Genomic DNA, 22987 nt, shown 5'->3' with positions numbered 1-22987 from the left:
CGTCTTTTGCAAGAGGCATTGGAGTTCCTCCAAATTTTTGGCAGCCATTGCTTCACCGCATAGGAAAACAGTATGGGAGACAAATTTCCTAATAATGGGAACATTTTTTGCAGATGGCCCTCCAACCTCTACTTCTCTTGCAAAGGACATTGAAGTTCCTGCAAATTTTTGGCAGCCGTTGTTTCACTGCATAGGCAAACAGTATGGGAGACACACTTCCTAAAAATGGGAGCATTTTTTGTAGGAAGTCCTCCGACCTCTACCTCTCTTGCAAGGGGCATTTTAGTTCCTCCAAATTTTTGGCAGCCGTTGCTTCACTGCATAGGCAAACAGTATGGGAGACACACTTCCTTATAATGGGAACATTGTTTTCAGGAGGCCCTCTGACCTCTACGTCTCTTGCAAGGGGCATTGGATTTCCTTCAAATTTTTGGCAGCCATTGCTTCACTTCATAGGCAAACAGTATGGGAGTCCAACTTCCTAATAATGGGAACATTGTTTTCAGGAGGCCCTCCAACCTCTACGTCTGTTGCAAGGGGCATTGAAATTCCTCCAACTTTTTGGCAGCCGTTGCTTCACTGCATAGGCAAACAGTATGGGAGACACACTTTCTAATAATGGGAACATTGTTTTCAGGAGGCCCTCAGACCTCTATATCTCTTGCAAGGGGCATTGGAGTTCCTCCAAATTTTTGGCAGTTGTTGTTTCACTGCATAGGCAAACATTATGGGAGACACACTTCCTAATAATGGGGACATTTTTTGCAGGAGGCCCTCCGACCTCTACTTTTTTTGCAAGGGGCACTGGAGTTCCTCCAAATTTTTGGCAGCTGTTGTTTCACTGCATAGGCAAACAGTATGGGAGACACACTTCCTAATAATTAGAGAAATTTTTGCAGAAGGCTCTCAGACCTCTACGTCTTTTGCAAGAGGCATTTGAGTTCATCCAAATTTTTGGCAGCCATTACTTCACTGCATAGGAAAACAGTATGGGAGACACATTTCCTAATAATGGGAACATTTTTTGCAGAAGGCCCTCCGACCTCTACGTCTCTTGCAAGGGGCATTGGAGTTCCTGCAAATTTTTGGCAGCCGTTGTTTCACTGCATAGGCAAACAGTATGGGAGATACACTTCCTAATAATGGGAAGATTGTTTTCAGTAGTCGCTCCTACCTCTACATCTCTTGCAGGGGGCATTGGAGTTCCTCCAAATTTTTGGCAGCCATTGCTGCACCGCAAAGGCAAACAGTATGGGAGACACACTTCCTAATAATGGGAGCATTTTTTGCAGGAGGCCCTCCGACTTTTGTGTCTCTTGCAAGGGGCATTGGAGTTCCTCCAAATATTTAGCAGCCATTGCTTCACTGCATAGGTAAACAGTATGGGAGATGCACTTCCTAATAATGGGAAGATTGTTTTCAGGAGGCCCTCCGACCTCTACGTCTCTTGCAAGGGGCATTGGATTTCCTCCAACTTTTTGGCAGCCGTTGTTTCACTGCATAGGCAAACAGTATGGGAGACACACTTTCTAATAATGGGAACATTGTTTTCAGGAGTCCCTCCTACCTCTACATCTCTTGAAGGGTGCATTGGAGTTCCTCCAAATATTTGGCAGCCGTTGCTTCACTGCATAGGCAAATAGTATGGGAGACACACTTTCTATTAATGGGAACATTGTTTTCATTAGGCCCTCCTACCTCTACATCTCTTTCAGGGGGCATTGGTGTTCCTCCAAATTTTTGGCAGCTGTTGCTTCACTGCATGGGCAAACAGTATGGGAGACACACTTCCTAATAATGGGAACTTTTTTTGCAGGAGGCCCTCCGACCTCTATGTCTCTTCCAAGGGACATTAAAATTCCTCCAAATTTTTGGCAGTTGGTGCTTTACTGCATAGGCAAACACTATGGGAGACACACGTCTAATAATGGGAGCATTTTTTGCAGGAGGCCCTCCGACTTTTATGTCTCTTACAAGGGGCATTGGAGTTCCTACAAATTTTTGGCAGACTTTGCTTTACTGCATAGGCAAACATTATGCGAGACACACGTCTAATAATAGGAACATTTTTTGCAGGAGGCCCACTGACTTTTATGTCTCTTGCAAGGGGAATTGGATTTCCTCCAAATTTTTGGCAGCCATTGCTGCACTGCATAGGCAAACAGTATGGGAGACACACTTCCTAATAATGGGGACATTTTGTTTTCAGGAGGCCCTCCTACCTCTATTTTTTTGCAAGGGGCACTGGAGTTCCTCCAAATTTTTGGCAGCCGTTGATTCACTGCATAGGCAAACAGTATGGGAGACACACTTCCTAATAATTAGAGAAATTTTTGCAGAAGGCTCTCAGACCTCTACGTCTTTTGCAAGAGCCATTTGAGTTCATCCAAATTTTTGGCAGCCATTGTTTCACTGCATAGGAAATCAGTATGGGAGACACATTTCCTAATAATGGGAACATTTTTTGCAGAAGGCCCTCCGACCTCTACGTCTCTTGCAAAGGGCATTGAAGTTCCTGCAAATTTTTGGCAGCCGTTGCTTCACTGCATAGGCAAACAGTATGGGGACACACTTTCTAATAATGGGAACATTGTTTTCAGGAGGCCCTCCTACCTCTACATCTCTTGAAGGGTGCATTGGAGTTCCTCCAAATTTTTGGCAGCCATTGCTGCACTGCAAATGCAAACAGTATGGGAGACACACTTCCTAATAATGGGAGCATTTTTTGCAGGAGACTCTCCGACCTGTACGGCTCTTGCAAGGGGCATTGGATTTCCTCCAAATTTTTGGCAGCTGTTGCTTCACTGCATAGGCAAACAGTATGGGAGACACACTTCTTAATAATGGGAAGATTTTTTGCAGGAGACCCTCCGAACTGTACGTTTTTTGCAAGGGGCACTGGAGTTCCTCCAAATTTTTGGCAGCCGTTGTTTCACTGCATAGACAAACAGTATGGGAGACACACTACCTAATAATGGGAACATTTTTTGCAGGAAGTCCTCCGACCTCTACGTCTCTTGCAAAGGGCATTTTAGTTCCTCCAAATTTTTGGCAGCCGTTACTTCACTGCATAGGCAAACAGTATGGGAGACACACTTCCTAATAATGGGAGCATTTTTTGCAGAAGGCCTTCCGACCTCTACGTCTCTTGCAAAGGGCATTGAAGTTCCTGCAAATTTTTGGCAGCCGTTGTTTCACTGCATATGCAAACAGTATGGGAGACACACTTCCTAATAATGGGAGCATTTTTTGCAGGAAGTCCTCCGACCTCTACATCTCTTGCAAGGGGCATTTTAGTTTCTCCAACTTTTTGGCAGCCATTGCTTCACTGCATAGGCAAACAGTATGGGAGACACACTTTCTAATAATGGGAACATTGTTTTCAGGAGGCCCTCCTACCTCTACATCTCTTGAAGGGTGCATTGGAGTTCCTCCAAATTTTTGGCAGCCGTTGCTTCACTGCATAGGCAAATAGTATGGGAGACACACTTTCTAATAATGGGAACATTGTTTTCAGGAGGCCCTCCTACCTCTACATCTCTTGAAGGGTGCATTGGAGTTCCTCCAAATTTTTGGCAGCCATTGCTGCACAGCAAAGGCAAACAGTATGGGAGACACACTTCCTAATAATGGGAGCATTTTTTGAAGGAGGCCCTCCGACTTTTATGTCTCTTGCAAGGGGCATTGGAGTTCCTCCAAATTTTTGGCAGACGTTGCTTTACTGCATCGGCAAACATTATGCGAGACACACGTCTAATAATGGGAACATTTTTTGCAGGAGGCCCTCCGACTTTTGTCTCTTGCATGGGGCATTGGATTTCCTCCAACTTTTTGGCAGCCGTTGCTTCACTGCATAGGCAAACAGTATGGGGACACACTTTCTAATAATGGGAACATTGTTTTCAGGAGTCCCTCCTACCTCTACATCTCTTGAAGGGTGCATTGGAGTTCCTCCAAATTTTTGGCAGCCATTGCTGCACTGCAAAGGCAAACAGTATGGGAGACACACTTCCTAATAATGGGAGCATTTTTTGCAGGAGACTCTCCGACCTGTACGGCTCTTGAAAGGGGCATTGGAGTTCCTCCAAATTTTTGGCAGCTGTTGCTTCACTGCATAGGCAAACAGTATGGGAGACACACTTCTTAATAATGGGAAGATTTTTTGCAGGAGACCCTCCGAACTGTACGTTTTTTGCAAGGGGCACTGGAGTTCCTCCAAATTTTTGGCAGCCGTTGTTTCACTGCATAGACAAACAGTATGGGAGACACACTACCTAATAATGGGAACATTTTTTGCAGGAAGTCCTCCGACCTCTACGTCTCTTGCAAAGGGCATTTTAGTTCCTCCAAATTTTTGGCAGCCGTTACTTCACTGCATAGGCAAACAGTATGGGAGACACACTTCTTAATAATGGGAACATTGCTTTCAGGAGGCCCTCTGACCTCTACGTCTCTTGCAAGGGGCATTGGATTTCCTTCAAATTTTTGGCAGCCATTGCTTCACTTCATAGGCAAACAGTATGGGAGTCCAACTTCCTAATAATCGGAACATTGTTTTCAGGAGGCCCTCCGACCTCTACGTCTGTTGCAAGGGGCATTGAAATTCCTCCAACTTTTTGGCAGCCGTTGCTTCACTGCATAGGCAAACAGTATGGGAGACACACTTTCTAATAATGGGAACATTGTTTTCAGGAGGCCCTCAGACCTCTATATCTCTTGCAAGGGGCATTGGAGTTCCTCCAAATTTTTGGCAGTTGTTGTTTCACTGCATAGGCAAACAGTATGGGAAACACACTTCCTAACAATAGGAACATTTTTTTCAGGAAACCCTCCAACCTCTACGTCTCTTGCAAGGGGCATTGGAATTCCTCCAAATTTTTGGCAGCCGTTGCTTCACTGCCTAGGCAAACAGTATGGGAGACACACTTTCTAATAATGGGAACATTGTTTTCAGGAGGCCCTCCTACCTCTACATCTCTTTCAAGGGGCATTGGAGTTCCTCCAAATTTTTGCCAGCTGTTGATTCACTGCATGGGCAAACAGTATGGGAGACACACTTCCTAGTAATGGGAACTTTTTTTGCAGGAGGCCCTCTGACCTCTATGTCTCTTCCAAGGGACATTAGAGTTCCTCCAAATTTTTGGCAGCTGTTGCTTTACTGCATAGGCAAATAGTATGAGAGACATACTTTCTAATAATGGGAACATTGTTTTCAGGAGTCCCTCCTACCTCTACATCTCTTGAAGGGTGCATTGGAGTTCCTCCAAATTTTTGGCAGCCGTTGCTTCACTGCATAGGCAAATAGTATGGGAGACACACTTCCTAATAATGGGAACATTTTTTGCAGGAGACCCTCCGACTTCTACGTTTTTTGCAAGGGGCACTGGAGTTCCTCCAAATTTTTGGCAGCCGTTGTTTCACTGCATAGGCAAACAGTATGGGAGACACACTTCCTAATAATGGTGACACTGTTTTCAGGAGGCCCTGCTACCTCTACATCTCTTGCAGGGGGCATTGGAGCTCCTTCAAATTTTTGGCAGCCATTGCTGCACTGCAAAGGCAAACAGTATGGGAGACGCACTTCCTAATAATGGGAGCATTTTTTGCAGGAGGCCCTCCTACTTTTATGTCTCTTGCAAGGGGCATTGGAGTTCTTCCAAATATTTAGCAGCCATTGCTTCACTGCATAGGCAAACAGTATGGGAGATGCACTTCCTAATAATGGGAAGATTGTTTTCAGGAGGCCCTCCGACCTCTACGTCTCTTGCAAGGGGCATTGGATTTCCTCCAACTTTTTGGCAGCCGTTGTTTCACTGCATAGGCAAACAGTATGGGAGACACACTTTCTAATAATGGGAACATTGTTTTCAGGGGTCCCTCCTACCTCTACATCTCTTGAAGGGTGCATTGGAGTTCCTCCAAATTTTTGGCAGCCGTTGCTTCACTGCATAGGCAAATAGTATGGGAGACACACTTTCTAATAATGGGAACATTGTTTTCAGGAGGCCCTCCTACCTCTACATCTCTTGCAGGGGGCATTGGAGTTCCTCCAAATTTTTGGCAGCTGTTGCTTCACTGCATGGGCAAACAGTATGGGAGACACACTTCCTAATAATGGGAACTTTTTTTGCAGGAGGCCCTCTGACCTCTATGTCTCTTCCAAGGGACATTAGAGTTCCTCCAAATTTTTGGCAGCTGTTGCTTTACTGCATAGGCAAACATTATGGGAGACACACGTCTAATAATGGGAGCATTTTTTGCAGGAGGCCCTCCGACTTTTATGTCTCTTGCAAGGGGCATTGGAGTTCCTACAAATTTTTGGCAGACGTTGCTTTACTGCATAGGCAAACATTATGGGAAACACACGTCTAATAATGGGAACATTTTTTGCAGGAGGCCCTCCGACTTTTATGTCTCTTGCAAGGGGCATTGGAGTTCCTCCAAATATTTAGCAGCCATTACTTCACTGCATAGGCAAACAGTATGGGAGATACACTTCCTAATAATGGGAAGATTGTTTTCAGGAGGCCCTCCGACCTCTACGTCTCTTGCAAGGGGCATTGGATTTCCTCCAACTTTTTGGCAGCCGTTGCTTCACTGCATAGGCAAATAGTATGGGAGACACACTTTCTAATAATGGGAACATTGTTTTCAGGAGTCCCTCCTACCTCTACATCTCTTGAAGTGTGCATTGGAGTTCCTCCAAATTTTTGGCAGCCGTTGTTTCACTGCATAGGCAAATAGTATGGGAGACACACTTGCTAATAATGGGAACATTTTTTGCAGGAGACCCTCCGACCTCTACGTTTTTTGCAAGGGGCACTGGAGTTCCTACAAATTTTTGGCAGCCGTTGTTTCACTGCATAGGCAAACAGTATGGGAGACACACTTCCTAATAATGGTGACATTGTTTTCAGGAGGCCCTGCTACCTCTACATCTCTTGCAGGGGGCATTGGAGTTCCTCCAAATTTTTGGCAGCCATTGCTGCACTGCAAAGGCAAACAGTATGGGAGACACACTTCCTAATAATGGGAGCATTTTTTGCAGCAGGCCCTCCTACTTTTATGTCTCTTGCAAGGGGCATTGGAGTTCTTCCAAATATTTAGCAGCCATTGCTTCACTGCATAGGCAAACAGTATGGGAGATGCACTTCCTAATAATGGGAAGATTGTTTTCAGGAGGCCCTCCGACCTCTACGTCTCTTGCAAGGGGCATTGGATTTCCTCCAACTTTTTGGCAGCCGTTGTTTCACTGCATAGGCAAACAGTATGGGAGACACACTTTCTAATAATGGGAACATTGTTTTCAGGGGTCCCTCCTACCTCTACATCTCTTGAAGGGTGCATTGGAGTTCCTCCAAATTTTTGGCAGCCGTTGCTTCACTGCATAGGCAAATAGTATGGGAGACACACTTTCTAATAATGGGAACATTGTTTTCAGGAGGCCCTCCTACCTCTACGTCTCTTGCAGGGGGCATTGGAGTTCCTCCAAATTTTTGGCAGCTGTTGCTTCACTGCATGGGCAAACAGTATGGGAGACACACTTCCTAATAATGGGAACTTTTTTTGCAGGAGGCCCTCTGACCTCTATGTCTCTTCCAAGGGACATTAGAGTTCCTCCAAATTTTTGGAAGCCGTTGCTTTACTGCATAGGCAAACATTATGGGAGACACAAGTCTAATAATGGGAGCATTTTTTGCAGGAGGCCCTCCGACTTTTATGTCTCTTGCAAGGGGCATTGGAGTTCCTACAAATTTTTGGCAGACTTTGCTTTACTGCATAGGCAAACATTATGGGAGACACACGTCTAATAATGGGAACATTTTTTGCAGGAGGCCCTCCGACTTTTGTCTCTTGCAAGGGGCATTGGATTTCCTCCAACTTTTTGGCAGCCGTTGCTTCACTGCATAGGCAAACAGTATGGGAGACACACTTTCTAATAATGGGAACATTGTTTTCAGGAGTCCCTCCTACCTCTACATCTCTTGAAAGGTGCATTGGAGTTTCTCCAAATTTTTGGCAGCCATTGCTGCACTGCAAAGGCAAACAGTATGGGAGACACACTTCCTAATAATGGGAGCATTTTTTGTAGGAGACTCTCCAACCTCTACGGCTCTTGCAAGGGGCATTGGAGTTCCTCCAAATTTTTGGCAGCTGTTGCTTCACTGCATAGGCAAACATTATGGGAGACACACTTCCAAATAATGGGGACATTTTTTGCAGGAGGCCCTCCGACCTCTACTTTTTTTGCAAGGGGCACTGGAGTTCCTCCAAATTTTTGGCAGCCGTTGTTTCACTGCATAGGCAAACAGTATGGGAGACACACTTCCTAATAATGAGAGAAATTTTTGCAGGAGGCTCTCAGACCTCTCCGTCTTTTGCAAGAGGCATTTGAGTTGATCCAAATTTTTGGCAGCCATTGCTTCACTGCATAGGAAAACAGTATGGGAGACACATTTCCTAATAATGGGAACATTTTTTGCAGATGGCCCTCCGACCTCTACGTCTCTTGCAAAGGGCATTGAAGTTCCTGCAAATTTTTGGCAGCCGTTGTTTCACTGCATAGGCAAACAGTATGGGAGACACACTTATTAATAATGGGAGCATTTTTTGCAGGAAGTCCTCTGACCTCTACGTCTCTTGCTAGGGGCATTTTAGTTTCTCCAACTTTTGGCAGCCGTTGTTTCACTGCATAGGCAAACAGTATGGGAGACACAATTTCTAATAATGGGAACATTGTTTTCAGGAGGCCCTCCTACCTCTACATCTCTTGAAGGGTGCATTGGAGTTCCTCCAAATTTTTGGCAGCCGTTGCTTCACTGCATAGGCAAATAGTATGGGAGACACACTTTCTAACAATGGGAACATTGTTTTCAGGAGGCCCTCCTACCTCTACATCTCTTGCAGGGGGCATTGGAGTTCCTCCAAATTTTTGGCAGCCATTGCTTCACTGCTTAGGCAAACAGTATGGTAGACACACTTCCTAATAATGGGAGCATTTTTTGCAGGAGACTCTCCGACATGTACGGCTCTTGCAAGGGGCATTTTAGTTCCTCCAAATTTTTGGCAGCCGTTGTTTCACTGCATAGGCAAACTGTATGGGAGACACACTACCTAATAATGGGAACATTTTTTGCAGGAAGTCCTCCGACCTCTACGTCTCTTGCAAGGGGCATTTTAGTTCCTCCAAATTTTTGGCAGCCGTTGCTTCACTGCATAGGCAAATAGTATGGGAGACACACTTTCTAATAATGGGAACATTGTTTTCAGGAGGCCCTCCTACCTCTACATCTCTTGCAGGGGGCATTGGAGTTCCTCCAAATTTTTGGCAGCTGTTGCTTCACTGCATGGGCAAACAGTATGGGAGACACACTTCCTAATAATGGGAACTTTTTTTGCAGGAGGCCCTCTGACCTCTATGTCTCTTCCAAGGGACATTAGAGTTCCTCCAAATTTTTGGCAGCTGTTGCTTTACTGCATAGGCAAACATTATGGGAGACACACGTCTAATAATGGGAACATTTTTTGCAGGAGGCCCTCCGACTTTTATGTCTCTTGCAAGGGGCATTGGAGTTCCTACAAATTTTTGGCAGACGTTGCTTTACTGCATAGGCAAACATTATGGGAAACACACGTCTAATAATGGGAACATTTTTTGCAGGAGGCCCTCCGACTTTTATGTCTCTTGCAAGGGGCATTGGAGTTCCTCCAAATATTTAGCAGCCATTACTTCACTGCATAGGCAAACAGTATGGGAGATACACTTCCTAATAATGGGAAGATTGTTTTCAGGAGGCCCTCCGACCTCTACGTCTCTTGCAAGGGGCATTGGATTTCCTCCAACTTTTTGGCAGCCGTTGCTTCACTGCATAGGCAAATAGTATGGGAGACACACGTTCTAATAATGGGAACATTGTTTTCAGGAGTCCCTCCTACCTCTACATCTCTTGATGGGTGCATTGGAGTTCCTCCAAATTTTTGGCAGCCGTTGCTTCACTGCATAGGCAAATAGTATGGGAGACACACTTCCTAATAATGGGAACATTTTTTGCAGGAGACCCTCCGACCTCTACGTTTTTTGCAAGGGGCACTGGAGTTCCTACAAATTTTTGGCAGCCGTTGTTTCACTGCATAGGCAAACAGTATGGGAGACACACTTCCTAATAATGGTGACATTGTTTTCAGGAGGCCCTGCTACCTCTACATCTCTTGCAGGGGGCACTGGAGTTCCTCCAAATTTTTGGCAGCCATTGCTGCACTGCAAAGGCAAACAGTATGGGAGACACACTTCCTAATAATGGGAGCATTTTTTGCAGCAGGCCCTCCTACTTTTATGTCTCTTGCAAGGGGCATTGAAGTTCTTCCAAATATTTAGCAGCCATTGCTTCACTGCATAGGCAAACAGTATGGGAGATGCACTTCCTAATAATGGGAAGATTGTTTTCAGGAGGCCCTCCGACCTCTACGTCTCTTGCAAGGGGCATTGGATTTCCTCCAACCTTTTGGCAGCCGTTGTTTCACTGCATAGGCAAACAGTATGGGAGACACACTTTCTAATAATGGGAACATTGTTTTCAGGGGTCCCTCCTACCTCTACATCTCTTGAAGGGTGCATTGGAGTTCCTCCAAATTTTTGGCAGCCGTTGCTTCACTGCATAGGCAAATAGTATGGGAGACACACTTTCTAATAATGGGAACATTGTTTTCAGGAGGCCCTCCTACCTCTACATCTCTTGCAGGGGGCATTGGAGTTCCTCCAAATTTTTGGCAGCTGTTGCTTCACTGCATGGGCAAACAGTATGGGAGACACACTTCCTAATAATAGGAACTTTTTTTGCAGGAGGCCCTCTGACCTCTATGTCTCTTCCAAGGGACATTAGAGTTCCTCCAAATTTTTGGAAGCTATTGCTTTACTGCATAGGCAAACATTATGGGAGACACACGTCTAATAATGGGAGCATTTTTTGCAGGAGGCCCTCCGACTTTTATGTCTCTTGCAAGGGGCATTGGAGTTCCTACAAATTTTTGGCAGACTTTGCTTTACTGCATAGGCAAACATTATGGGAGACACACGTCTAATAATGGGAACATTTTTTGCAGGAGGCCCTCCGACTTTTGTCTCTTGCAAGGGGCATTGGATTTCCTCCAACTTTTTGGCAGCCGTTGCTTCACTGCATAGGCAAACAGTATGGGAGACACACTTTCTAATAATGGGAACATTGTTTTCAGGAGTCCCTCCTACCTCTACATCTCTTGAAAGGTGCATTGGAGTTTCTCCAAATTTTTGGCAGCCATTGCTGCACTGCAAAGGCAAACAGTATGGGAGACACACTTCCTAATAATGGGAGCATTTTTTGTAGGAGACTCTCCAACCTCTACGGCTCTTGCAAGGGGCATTGGAGTTCCTCCAAATTTTTGGCAGCTGTTGCTTCACTGCATAGGCAAACATTATGGGAGACACACTTCCAAATAATGGGGACATTTTTTGCAGGAGGCCCTCCGACCTCTACTTTTTTTGCAAGGGGCACTGGAGTTCCTCCAAATTTTTGGCAGCCGTTGTTTCACTGCATAGGCAAACAGTATGGGAGACACACTTCCTAATAATGAGAGAAATTTTTGCAGGAGGCTCTCAGACCTCTCCGTCTTTTGCAAGAGGCATTTGAGTTGATCCAAATTTTTGGCAGCCATTGCTTCACTGCATAGGAAAACAGTATGGGAGACACATTTCCTAATAATGGGAACATTTTTTGCAGATGGCCCTCCGACCTCTACGTCTCTTGCAAAGGGCATTGAAGTTCCTGCAAATTTTTGGCAGCCGTTGTTTCACTGCATAGGCAAACAGTATGGGAGACACACTTATTAATAATGGGAGCATTTTTTGCAGGAAGTCCTCTGACCTCTACGTCTCTTGCTAGGGGCATTTTAGTTTCTCCAACTTTTGGCAGCCGTTGTTTCACTGCATAGGCAAACAGTATGGGAGACACAATTTCTAATAATGGGAACATTGTTTTCAGGAGGCCCTCCTACCTCTACATCTCTTGAAGGGTGCATTGGAGTTCCTCCAAATTTTTGGCAGCCGTTGCTTCACTGCATAGGCAAATAGTATGGGAGACACACTTTCTAACAATGGGAACATTGTTTTCAGGAGGCCCTCCTACCTCTACATCTCTTGCAGGGGGCATTGGAGTTCCTCCAAATTTTTGGCAGCCATTGCTTCACTGCTTAGGCAAACAGTATGGTAGACACACTTCCTAATAATGGGAGCATTTTTTGCAGGAGACTCTCCGACATGTACGGCTCTTGCAAGGGGCATTTTAGTTCCTCCAAATTTTTGGCAGCCGTTGTTTCACTGCATAGGCAAACTGTATGGGAGACACACTACCTAATAATGGGAACATTTTTTGCAGGAAGTCCTCCGACCTCTACGTCTCTTGCAAGGGGCATTTTAGTTCCTCCAAATTTTTGGCAGCCGTTGCTTCACTGCATAGGCAAATAGTATGGGAGACACACTTTCTAATAATGGGAACATTGTTTTCAGGAGGCCCTCCTACCTCTACATCTCTTGCAGGGGGCATTGGAGTTCCTCCAAATTTTTGGCAGCTGTTGCTTCACTGCATGGGCAAACAGTATGGGAGACACACTTCCTAATAATGGGAACTTTTTTTGCAGGAGGCCCTCTGACCTCTATGTCTCTTCCAAGGGACATTAGAGTTCCTCCAAATTTTTGGCAGCTGTTGCTTTACTGCATAGGCAAACATTATGGGAGACACACGTCTAATAATGGGAACATTTTTTGCAGGAGGCCCTCCGACTTTTATGTCTCTTGCAAGGGGCATTGGAGTTCCTACAAATTTTTGGCAGACGTTGCTTTACTGCATAGGCAAACATTATGGGAAACACACGTCTAATAATGGGAACATTTTTTGCAGGAGGCCCTCCGACTTTTATGTCTCTTGCAAGGGGCATTGGAGTTCCTCCAAATATTTAGCAGCCATTACTTCACTGCATAGGCAAACAGTATGGGAGATACACTTCCTAATAATGGGAAGATTGTTTTCAGGAGGCCCTCCGACCTCTACGTCTCTTGCAAGGGGCATTGGATTTCCTCCAACTTTTTGGCAGCCGTTGCTTCACTGCATAGGCAAATAGTATGGGAGACACACGTTCTAATAATGGGAACATTGTTTTCAGGAGTCCCTCCTACCTCTACATCTCTTGATGGGTGCATTGGAGTTCCTCCAAATTTTTGGCAGCCGTTGCTTCACTGCATAGGCAAATAGTATGGGAGACACACTTCCTAATAATGGGAACATTTTTTGCAGGAGACCCTCCGACCTCTACGTTTTTTGCAAGGGGCACTGGAGTTCCTACAAATTTTTGGCAGCCGTTGTTTCACTGCATAGGCAAACAGTATGGGAGACACACTTCCTAATAATGGTGACATTGTTTTCAGGAGGCCCTGCTACCTCTACATCTCTTGCAGGGGGCACTGGAGTTCCTCCAAATTTTTGGCAGCCATTGCTGCACTGCAAAGGCAAACAGTATGGGAGACACACTTCCTAATAATGGGAGCATTTTTTGCAGCAGGCCCTCCTACTTTTATGTCTCTTGCAAGGGGCATTGAAGTTCTTCCAAATATTTAGCAGCCATTGCTTCACTGCATAGGCAAACAGTATGGGAGATGCACTTCCTAATAATGGGAAGATTGTTTTCAGGAGGCCCTCCGACCTCTACGTCTCTTGCAAGGGGCATTGGATTTCCTCCAACCTTTTGGCAGCCGTTGTTTCACTGCATAGGCAAACAGTATGGGAGACACACTTTCTAATAATGGGAACATTGTTTTCAGGGGTCCCTCCTACCTCTACATCTCTTGAAGGGTGCATTGGAGTTCCTCCAAATTTTTGGCAGCCGTTGCTTCACTGCATAGGCAAATAGTATGGGAGACACACTTTCTAATAATGGGAACATTGTTTTCAGGAGGCCCTCCTACCTCTACATCTCTTGCAGGGGGCATTGGAGTTCCTCCAAATTTTTGGCAGCTGTTGCTTCACTGCATGGGCAAACAGTATGGGAGACACACTTCCTAATAATAGGAACTTTTTTTGCAGGAGGCCCTCTGACCTCTATGTCTCTTCCAAGGGACATTAGAGTTCCTCCAAATTTTTGGAAGCTATTGCTTTACTGCATAGGCAAACATTATGGGAGACACACGTCTAATAATGGGAGCATTTTTTGCAGGAGGCCCTCCGACTTTTATGTCTCTTGCAAGGGGCATTGGAGTTCCTACAAATTTTTGGCAGACTTTGCTTTACTGCATAGGCAAACATTATGGGAGACACACGTCTAATAATGGGAACATTTTTTGCAGGAGGCCCTCCGACTTTTGTCTCTTGCAAGGGGCATTGGATTTCCTCCAACTTTTTGGCAGCCGTTGCTTCACTGCATAGGCAAACAGTATGGGAGACACACTTTCTAATAATGGGAACATTGTTTTCAGGAGTCCCTCCTACCTCTACATCTCTTGAAAGGTGCATTGGAGTTTCTCCAAATTTTTGGCAGCCATTGCTGCACTGCAAAGGCAAACAGTATGGGAGACACACTTCCTAATAATGGGAGCATTTTTTGTAGGAGACTCTCCAACCTCTACGGCTCTTGCAAGGGGCATTGGAGTTCCTCCAAATTTTTGGCAGCTGTTGCTTCACTGCATAGGCAAACATTATGGGAGACACACTTCCAAATAATGGGGACATTTTTTGCAGGAGGCCCTCCGACCTCTACTTTTTTTGCAAGGGGCACTGGAGTTCCTCCAAATTTTTGGCAGCCGTTGTTTCACTGCATAGGCAAACAGTATGGGAGACACACTTCCTAATAATGAGAGAAATTTTTGCAGGAGGCTCTCAGACCTCTACGTCTTTTGCAAGAGGCATTTGAGTTGATCCAAATTTTTGGCAGCCATTGCTTCACTGCATAGGAAAACAGTATGGGAGACACATTTCCTAATAATGGGAACATTTTTTGCAGATGGCCCTCCGACCTCTACGTCTCTTGCAAAGGGCATTGAAGTTCCTGCAAATTTTTGGCAGCCGTTGTTTCACTGCATAGGCAAACAGTATGGGAGACACACTTCCTAATAATGGGAGCATTTTTTGCCGGAAGTCCTCTGACCTCTACGTCTCTTGCTAGGGGCATTTTAGTTTCTCCAACTTTTGGCAGCCGTTGTTTCACTGCATAGGCAAACAGTATGGGAGACACAATTTCTAATAATGGGAACATTGTTTTCAGGAGGCCCTCCTACCTCTACATCTCTTGCAGGGGTATTGGAGTTCCTCCAAATTTTTGGCAGCCATTGCTTCACTGCTTAGGCAAACAGTATGGTAGACACACTTCCTAATAATGGGAGCATTTTTTGCAGGAGACTCTCCGACATGTACGGCTCTTGCAAGGGGCATTTTAGTTCCTCCAAATTTTTGGCAGCCGTTGTTTCACTGCATAGGCAAACTGTATGGGAGACACACTACCTAATAATGGGAACATTTTTTGCAGGAAGTCCTCCGACCTCTACGTCTCTTGCAAGGGGCATTTTAGTTCCTCCAAATTTTTGGCAGCCGTTACTTCACTCCATAGGCAAACAGTATGGGAGACACACTTCTTAATAATGGGAACAATGCTTTCAGGAGGCCCTCCGACCTCTACGTCTCTTGCAAGGGGCATTGGATTTCCTTCAAATTTTTGGCAGCCGTTGCTCCACTGCATTGGCAAATAGTATGGGAGACACACTTTCTAATAATGGGAACATTGTTTTCAGGAGTCCCTCCTACCTCTACATCTCTTGAAGGGTGCATTGGAGTTCCTCCAAATTTTTGGCAGCCGTTGCTTCACTGCATAGGCAAATAGTATGGGAGACACACTTTCTAATAATGGGAACATTTTTTGCAGGAGACCCTCCAACCTTTACGTTTTTTGCAAGGGGCACTGGAGTTCCTCCAAATTTTGGCAGCCGTTGTTTCACTGCATAGGCAAACAGTATGGGAGACACACTTCCTAATAATGGTGACATTGCTTTCAGGAGGCCCTGCTACCTCTACATCTCTTGCAGGGGGCATTGGAGTTCCTCCAAATTTTTGGCAGCCATTGCTGCAATGCAAAGGCAAACAGTATGGTAGACACACTTCCTAATAATGGGAGCATTTTTTGCAGGAGGCACTCCTACTTTTATGTCTCTTGCAAGGGGCATTGGAGTTCCTCCAAATATTTAGCAGCCATTGCTTCACTGCATAGGCAAAGAGTATGGGAGATGCACTTCCTAATAATGGGAAGATTGTTTTCAGGAGGCCCTCCGACCTCTACGTCTCTTGCAAGGGGCATTGGATTTCCTCCAACTTTTCGGCAGCCGTTGTTTCACTGCATAGGCAAACAGTATGGGAGACACACTTTCTAATAATGGGAACATTGTTTTCAGGAGTCCCTCCTACCTAGACATCTCTTGAAGGGTGCATTGGAGTTCCTCAAAATTTTTGGCAGCCGTTGCTTCACTGCATAGGCAAATAGTATGGGAGACACACTTTCTAATAATGGGAACATTGTTTTCAGGAGTCCCTCCTACCTAGACATCTCTTGAAGGGTGCATTGGAGTTCCTCAAAATTTTTGGCAGCCATTGCTTCACTGCATAGGCAAATAGTATGGGAGACACACTTTCTAATAATGGGAACATTGTTTTCAGGAGGCCCTCCTACCTCTACATCTCTTGCAGGGGGCATTGGAGTTCCTCCAAATTTTTGGCAGCCATTGCTTCACTGCATAGGAAAACAGTATGGGAGACACATTTCCTAATAATGGGAACATTTTTTGCAGAAGGCCCTCCGACCTCTACGTCTCTTGCAAAGGGCATTGAAGTTCCTGCAAATTTTTGGCAGCCGTTGTTTCACTGCATAGGCAAACAGTATGGGAGACACACTTCCTAATAATGGGAGCATTTTTTGCAGGAAGTCCTCCGACCTCTACATCTCTTGCAAGGGGCATTTTAGTTTCTCCAACTTTTTGGCAGCCGTTGTTTCACTGCATAGGCAAACAGTATGGGAGACACAATTTCTAATAATGGGAACATTGTTTTCAGGAGGCCCTCCTACCTCTACAACTCTTGAAGGGTGCATTGGAGTTCCACCAAATTTTTGGCAGCCGTTGTTTCACTGCATAGGCAAATAGTATAGGAGACACACTTTCTAACAATGGGAACATTGTTTTCAGGAGGCCCTCCTACCTCTACATCCCTTGCAGGGGGCATTGGAGTTCCTCCAAATTTTTGGCAGCCATTGCTTCACTGCTTAGGCAAACAGTATGGTAGACACACTTCCTAATAATGGGAGCATTTTTTGCAGGAGACTCTCCGACATGTACGTCTCTTGCAAGGGGCATTTTAGTTCCTCCAAATTTTTGGCAGCCGTTGTTTCACTGCATAGGCAAACTGTATGGGAGACACACTACCTAATTATGGGAACATTTTTTGCAGGAAGTCCTCCGACCTCTACGTCTCTTGCAAGGGGCATTTTAGTTCCTCCAAATTTTTGGCAGCCGTTACTTCACTGCATAGGCAAACAGTATGGGAGACACACTTCTTAATAATGGGAACATTGCTTTCAGGAGGCCCTCCGACCTCTACGTCTCATGCAAGGGGCATTGGATTTCCTTCAAATTTTTGGCAGCCGTTGCTCCACTGCATAGGCAAATAGTATGGGAGACACACTTCCTAATAATGGGAACATTTTTTGCAAGAGACCCTCCGACCTTTACGTTTTTTGCAAGGGGCACTGGAGTTCCTCCAAATTTTGGCAGCCGTTGTTTCACTGCATAGGCAAACAGTATGGGAGACACACTTCCTAATAATGGTGACATTGTTTTCAGGAGGCCCTGCTACCTCTACATCTCTTGCAGGGGGCATTGGAGTTCCTCCAAATATTTAGCAGCCATTGCTTCACTGCATAGGCAAACAGTATGGGAGATGCACTTCCTAATAATGGGAAGATTGTTTTCAGGAGGCCCTCCGACCTCTACGTCTCTTGCAAGGGGCATTGGATTTCCTCCAACTTTTTGGCAGCCGTTGTTTCACTGCATAGGCAAACAGTATGGGAGACACACTTTCTAATAATGGGAACATTGTTTTCAGGAGTCCCTCCTACCTAGACATCTCTTGAAGGGTGCATTGGAGTTCCTCAAAATTTTTGGCAGCCGTTGCTTCACTGCATAGGCAAATAGTATGGGAGACACACTTTCTAATAATGGGAACATTGTTTTCAGGATGCCCTCCTACCTCTACATCTCTTGCAGGGGGCATTGGAGTTCCTCCAAATTTTTGGCAGCCATTGCTTCACTGCATAGGAAAACAGTATGGGAGACACATTTCCTAATAATCGGAACATTTTTTGCAGAAGGCCCTCCGACCTCTACGTCTCTTGCAAAGGGCATTGAAGTTCCTGCAAATTTTTGGCAGCCGTTGTTTCACTGCATAGGCAAACAGTATGGGAGACACACTTCCTAATAATGGGAGCATTTTTTGCAGGAAGTCCTCCGACCTCTACGTCTCTTGCAAGGGGCATTTTAGTTTCTCCAACTTTTTGGCAGCCGTTATTTCACTGCATAGGCAAACAGTATGGGAGACACAATTTCTAATAATGGGAACAATGTTTTCAGGAGGCGCTCCTACCTCTACATCTCTTGAAGGGTGCATTGGAGTTCCCCCAAATTTTTGGCAGCCGTTGCTTCACTGCATAGGCAAATAGTATGGGAGACACACTTTCTAACAATGGGAACATTGCTTTCAGGAGGCGCTCCTACCTCTACATCTCTTGAAGGGTGCATTGGAGTTCCTCCAAATTTTTGGCAGCCATTGCTGCACTGCTTAGGCAAACAGTATGGTAGACACACTTCCTAATAATGGGAGCATTTTTTGCAGGAGACTCTCCGACCTGTACGGCTCTTGCAAGGGGCATTGGAGTTCCTCAAAATTTTTGGCAGCTGTTGCTTCACTGCATAGGCAAACAGTATGGGAGACACACTTCCTAATAATGGGAACATTTTTTGCAGGAGACCCTCCGACCTCTACGTTTTTTGCAAGGGGCACTGGAGTTCCTCCAAATTTTTGGCAGCCGTTGTTTCACTGCATAGGCAAACAGTATGGGAGACACACTACCTAATAAAGGGAACATTTTTTGCAGGAAGTCCTCCGACCTCTACGTCTCTTGCAAGGGGCATTTTAGTTCCTCCAAATTTTTGGCAGCCGTTACTTCACTGCATAGGCAAACAGTATGGGAGACACACTTCTTAATAATGGGAACATTGCTTAAAGGAGGCCCTCCGACCTCTACGTCTCTTGCAAGGGGCATTGTATTTCCTTCAAATTTTGGCAGCCGTTGCTCCACTGCATAGGCAAATAGTATGGGAGACACACTTTCTAATAATGAGAGAAATTTTTGCATTAGGCTCTCAGACCTCTACGTCTTTTGCAAGAGGCATTGGAGTTCCTCCAAATTTTTAGCAGCCATTGCTTCACCGCATAGGAAAACAGTATGGGAGACACATTTCCTAATAATGGGAACATTTTTTGCAGATGGCCCTCCAACCTCTACTTCTCTTGCAAAGGGCATTGAAGTTCCTGCAAATTTTTGACAGCCGTTGTTTCACTGCATAGGCAAACAGTATGGGAGACACACTTCCTAAAAATGGGAGCATTTTTTGCAGGAAGTCCTCCGACCTCTACCTCTCTTGCAAGGGGCATTTTAGTTCCTCCAAATTTTTGGCAGCCGTTGCTTCACTGCATAGGCAAACAGTATGGGAGACACACTTCCTAATAATGGGAACATTGTTTTCAGGAGGCCCTCCGACCTCTACGTCTGTTGCAAGGGGCATTGAAATTCCTCCAACTTTTTGGCAGCCTTTGCTTCACTGCATAGGCAAACAGTATGGGAGACACACTTTCTAATAATGGGAACATTGTTTTCAGGAGGCCCTCAGACCTCTATATCTCTTGCAAGGGGTATTGGAGTTCCTCCAAATTTTTGGCAGTTGTTGTTTCACTGCATAGGCAAACAGTATGGAAAACACACTTCCTAATAATAGGAACATTTTTTTCAGGAAACCCTCAAACCTCTAAGCCTTTTGCAAGTGGCATTGGAATTCCTCCAAATTTTTGGCAGCCGTTGCTCCACTGCATTGGCAAACAGAGTGGGAGACACACTTCCTAAAAATAGGAGCAATTTTTGCAGGAAACCCTCCAACCTCTACTTCTCTTGCAAGGGGCATTGGAGTTCCTCCAAATTTTTGGCAGCCATTGCTTCACTGCATAGGCAAACAGTATGGGAGACACACTTCCTAATAATGGGGACATTGTTTTCAGGAGGCCCTCCGACCTCTACATCTCTTGCAAGGGGCATTGGAGTTCCTCCAAATTTTTGGCAGCCGTTGCTTCACTTCATAGGCAAACAGTATGGGAAACACATTTCCTAATAATGGGAACATTGTTTTCAGGAGGCCCCCCAACCTCTACGTCTCTTGCAAGGGGCATTGGAGTTCCTCCAAATTTTTGGCAGCCATTGTTTCACTGCTTGGGCAAACAGTATGGGAGATACACTTCTTAAAATGGGAGCATTTTTTGCAGGAGGCCCTCCGACCTCTACGTCTCTTGCAAAGGGCATTTGAGTTCCTCCAAATTTTTGGCAGCCGTTGCTCCACTGCTTAGACAAACAGTATGGGAGACACAGTTCCTAATAATGGGGACATTGTTTTCAGGAGTACCTCCGACCTCTATGTCTTTTGCATGGGGCATCGGAGTTCCTCAAAATTTTTGGCAGCCATTTCTTCACTTCATCAGGCAAACAGTATGGGAAACACACTTCCTAATAATGGGAACATTGTTTTCAGGAGGCCCCCCAACCTCTACTTCTTTTGCAAGGTGCATTGGAGTTCCTCCAAATTTTTGGCAGCCTTTACTTCTCTTCATATTCAAACAGTATGGGAAGCACACTTTCTAATAATGGAAGCTTTTTTTGCAGGAGGCCCTCCGACCTTTACGTCTCTTGCAAAGGGCATTGGAGTTCCTCCAAATTTTTGGCAGCTGTTGTTTCACTGCATAGGCAATCAGTATGGGAGACACACTTCCTAATAATGGGAACATTTTTTGCAGGATGCCCTAAGACCGCTTCGTCTTTTGCAAGGGGCATTGGAGTTCCTTCAAATTTTTGGCAGCCGTTGCTCCACTGCATAGGCAAACAGTATGGGAGACACACTTCCTAATAATGGGAGCAATTTTTGCAGGAGGCCCTCTGACCTCTACATCTCTAGCAAGGGGCATTGGCGTTCCTCCAATTTTTTGGCAGCCGTTGCTTCACTGCATAGGCAAACAGTATGGGAGACACACTTCCTAATAATTGGAGAATTTTTTGCAGGATGCCCTCCGACCTCTATGTCTCTTGCAAGGGGCATTGAAGTTCCTCCAACTTTTTGGCAGCTGTTGTTTCACTGCATAGGCAAACAGTATGGGAGACACACTTCCTAATAATGGGAACATTTTTTGCAGGATGCCCTAAGACCTCTTCGTCTTTTGCAAGGGGCATTGGAGTTCCTCCAAATTTATGGCAACCATTGCAGTCACTGCATAGGCAAACAGTATGGGAGACCCACTCATTAATAGTGGTAACAACAAAGCATAGCCGACTGCTGGCCCTTTAAGAATAGTAAGGGCCACCTGATGGCCCTATAAAAATAGGCTTTATGACTTTCAGAGTCCCTCGATCATAAATGAAACAGGATGTGTCTGATGACGAATCACACACCACATGGCCAGATAAGGTTGTAAAAAGTTAAAATGACATTTCCTGGTGAATGCATTTGTCTTGGTTGAAAGCAATGCAAAAGTGCAAAAATACTCAAGCCCAAGGTGTGGAGGAGCAGTTTTTTTTTTGGCTATTTATTTTGTCTTATATGCAAGTCATTACCCTGGAAAGGATGTTCTTTAACATATTTCCCAGGAAAATCCATTTTGGTTTCGTTTTTGTATGTTTTATTGTGAATCCGTAAAAGTAGCGCAATACCTCTGACAATGTTGTTGACAGCAGTGACCTGGGAGTCAGAAATGCTTCCAGGGGGCTTCCCCATGCTGTTCCAATGTCATTTGAGCACTGTTCCCATCGATTTGGGCAATTTTTAGTCCATCTGCAGATAGCCTGGGGGGAGCTGTCGGAAAAAATGCTCGAGATTCCCATAGACTTACATTGGGCTTGTTACTCGGTCTGCGCACTCGAGTATTCCGATTTGCTTGACTCGAACAACGAGTACCTGAGCATTTTAGTGCTCGCTCATCACTAATCATTATCTATTCCTTTAATAAAGTCTGATATCATATATATAATAGATGGGCGTGAAAGAAGGAAATGTCAGAAAATAATTTTACAAAAATTCCTTAATGTACTTTAATTGAACATTCAGTAATAAATGTTTAACTCATTATAGGAGTTTACTATGAGATGTCCACTATGTATACATGTAACTTTTATTGTATCTAGTTTTACACATTGTAGGTTAGGAGAGCATGACCTCCTGTTCTAACATTTCTTTATCTGAAATATACTTCCTTCCTATTCTTTGTTGTATCCCCTAATGTACAAGAATGTTTCTAGTGCACAAATGCACAGTATCTTACTATGGAACCTGGCATAATTATATAGTTACATAGTATTTAAGCAGCTTAAAATTCCCTAACGTGTCCAAGATATTTCAATATACAATTATTAAAAGTGACACAAATGTTGTGTTAACTGCCAAAAAGGGGGCTGTCTAGCGTGCTGCTTTTATTTCTAATTCATTATTCTTCAAAGGGCAAATCTGGCAAGACCTCTATGATTAAACCAGTGAATAAAGACTGTGGCATGGAAAATATTAATAAACTTCAATAGACCAAGAATAAAACAGAAGTGAGGTGTTTGATCTAAAATGAAGTGT

Source organism: Phyllobates terribilis, unplaced genomic scaffold (assembly GCF_046119375.1).
Source record: "Phyllobates terribilis strain yellow unplaced genomic scaffold, ASM4611937v1 Scaffold_8__6_contigs__length_399053987, whole genome shotgun sequence".
NCBI lineage: Eukaryota > Metazoa > Chordata > Amphibia > Anura > Dendrobatidae > Phyllobates > Phyllobates terribilis.
The sequence above is the reverse complement of the archived record's forward strand: the minus strand, read 5'-3'. Positions refer to the sequence as shown.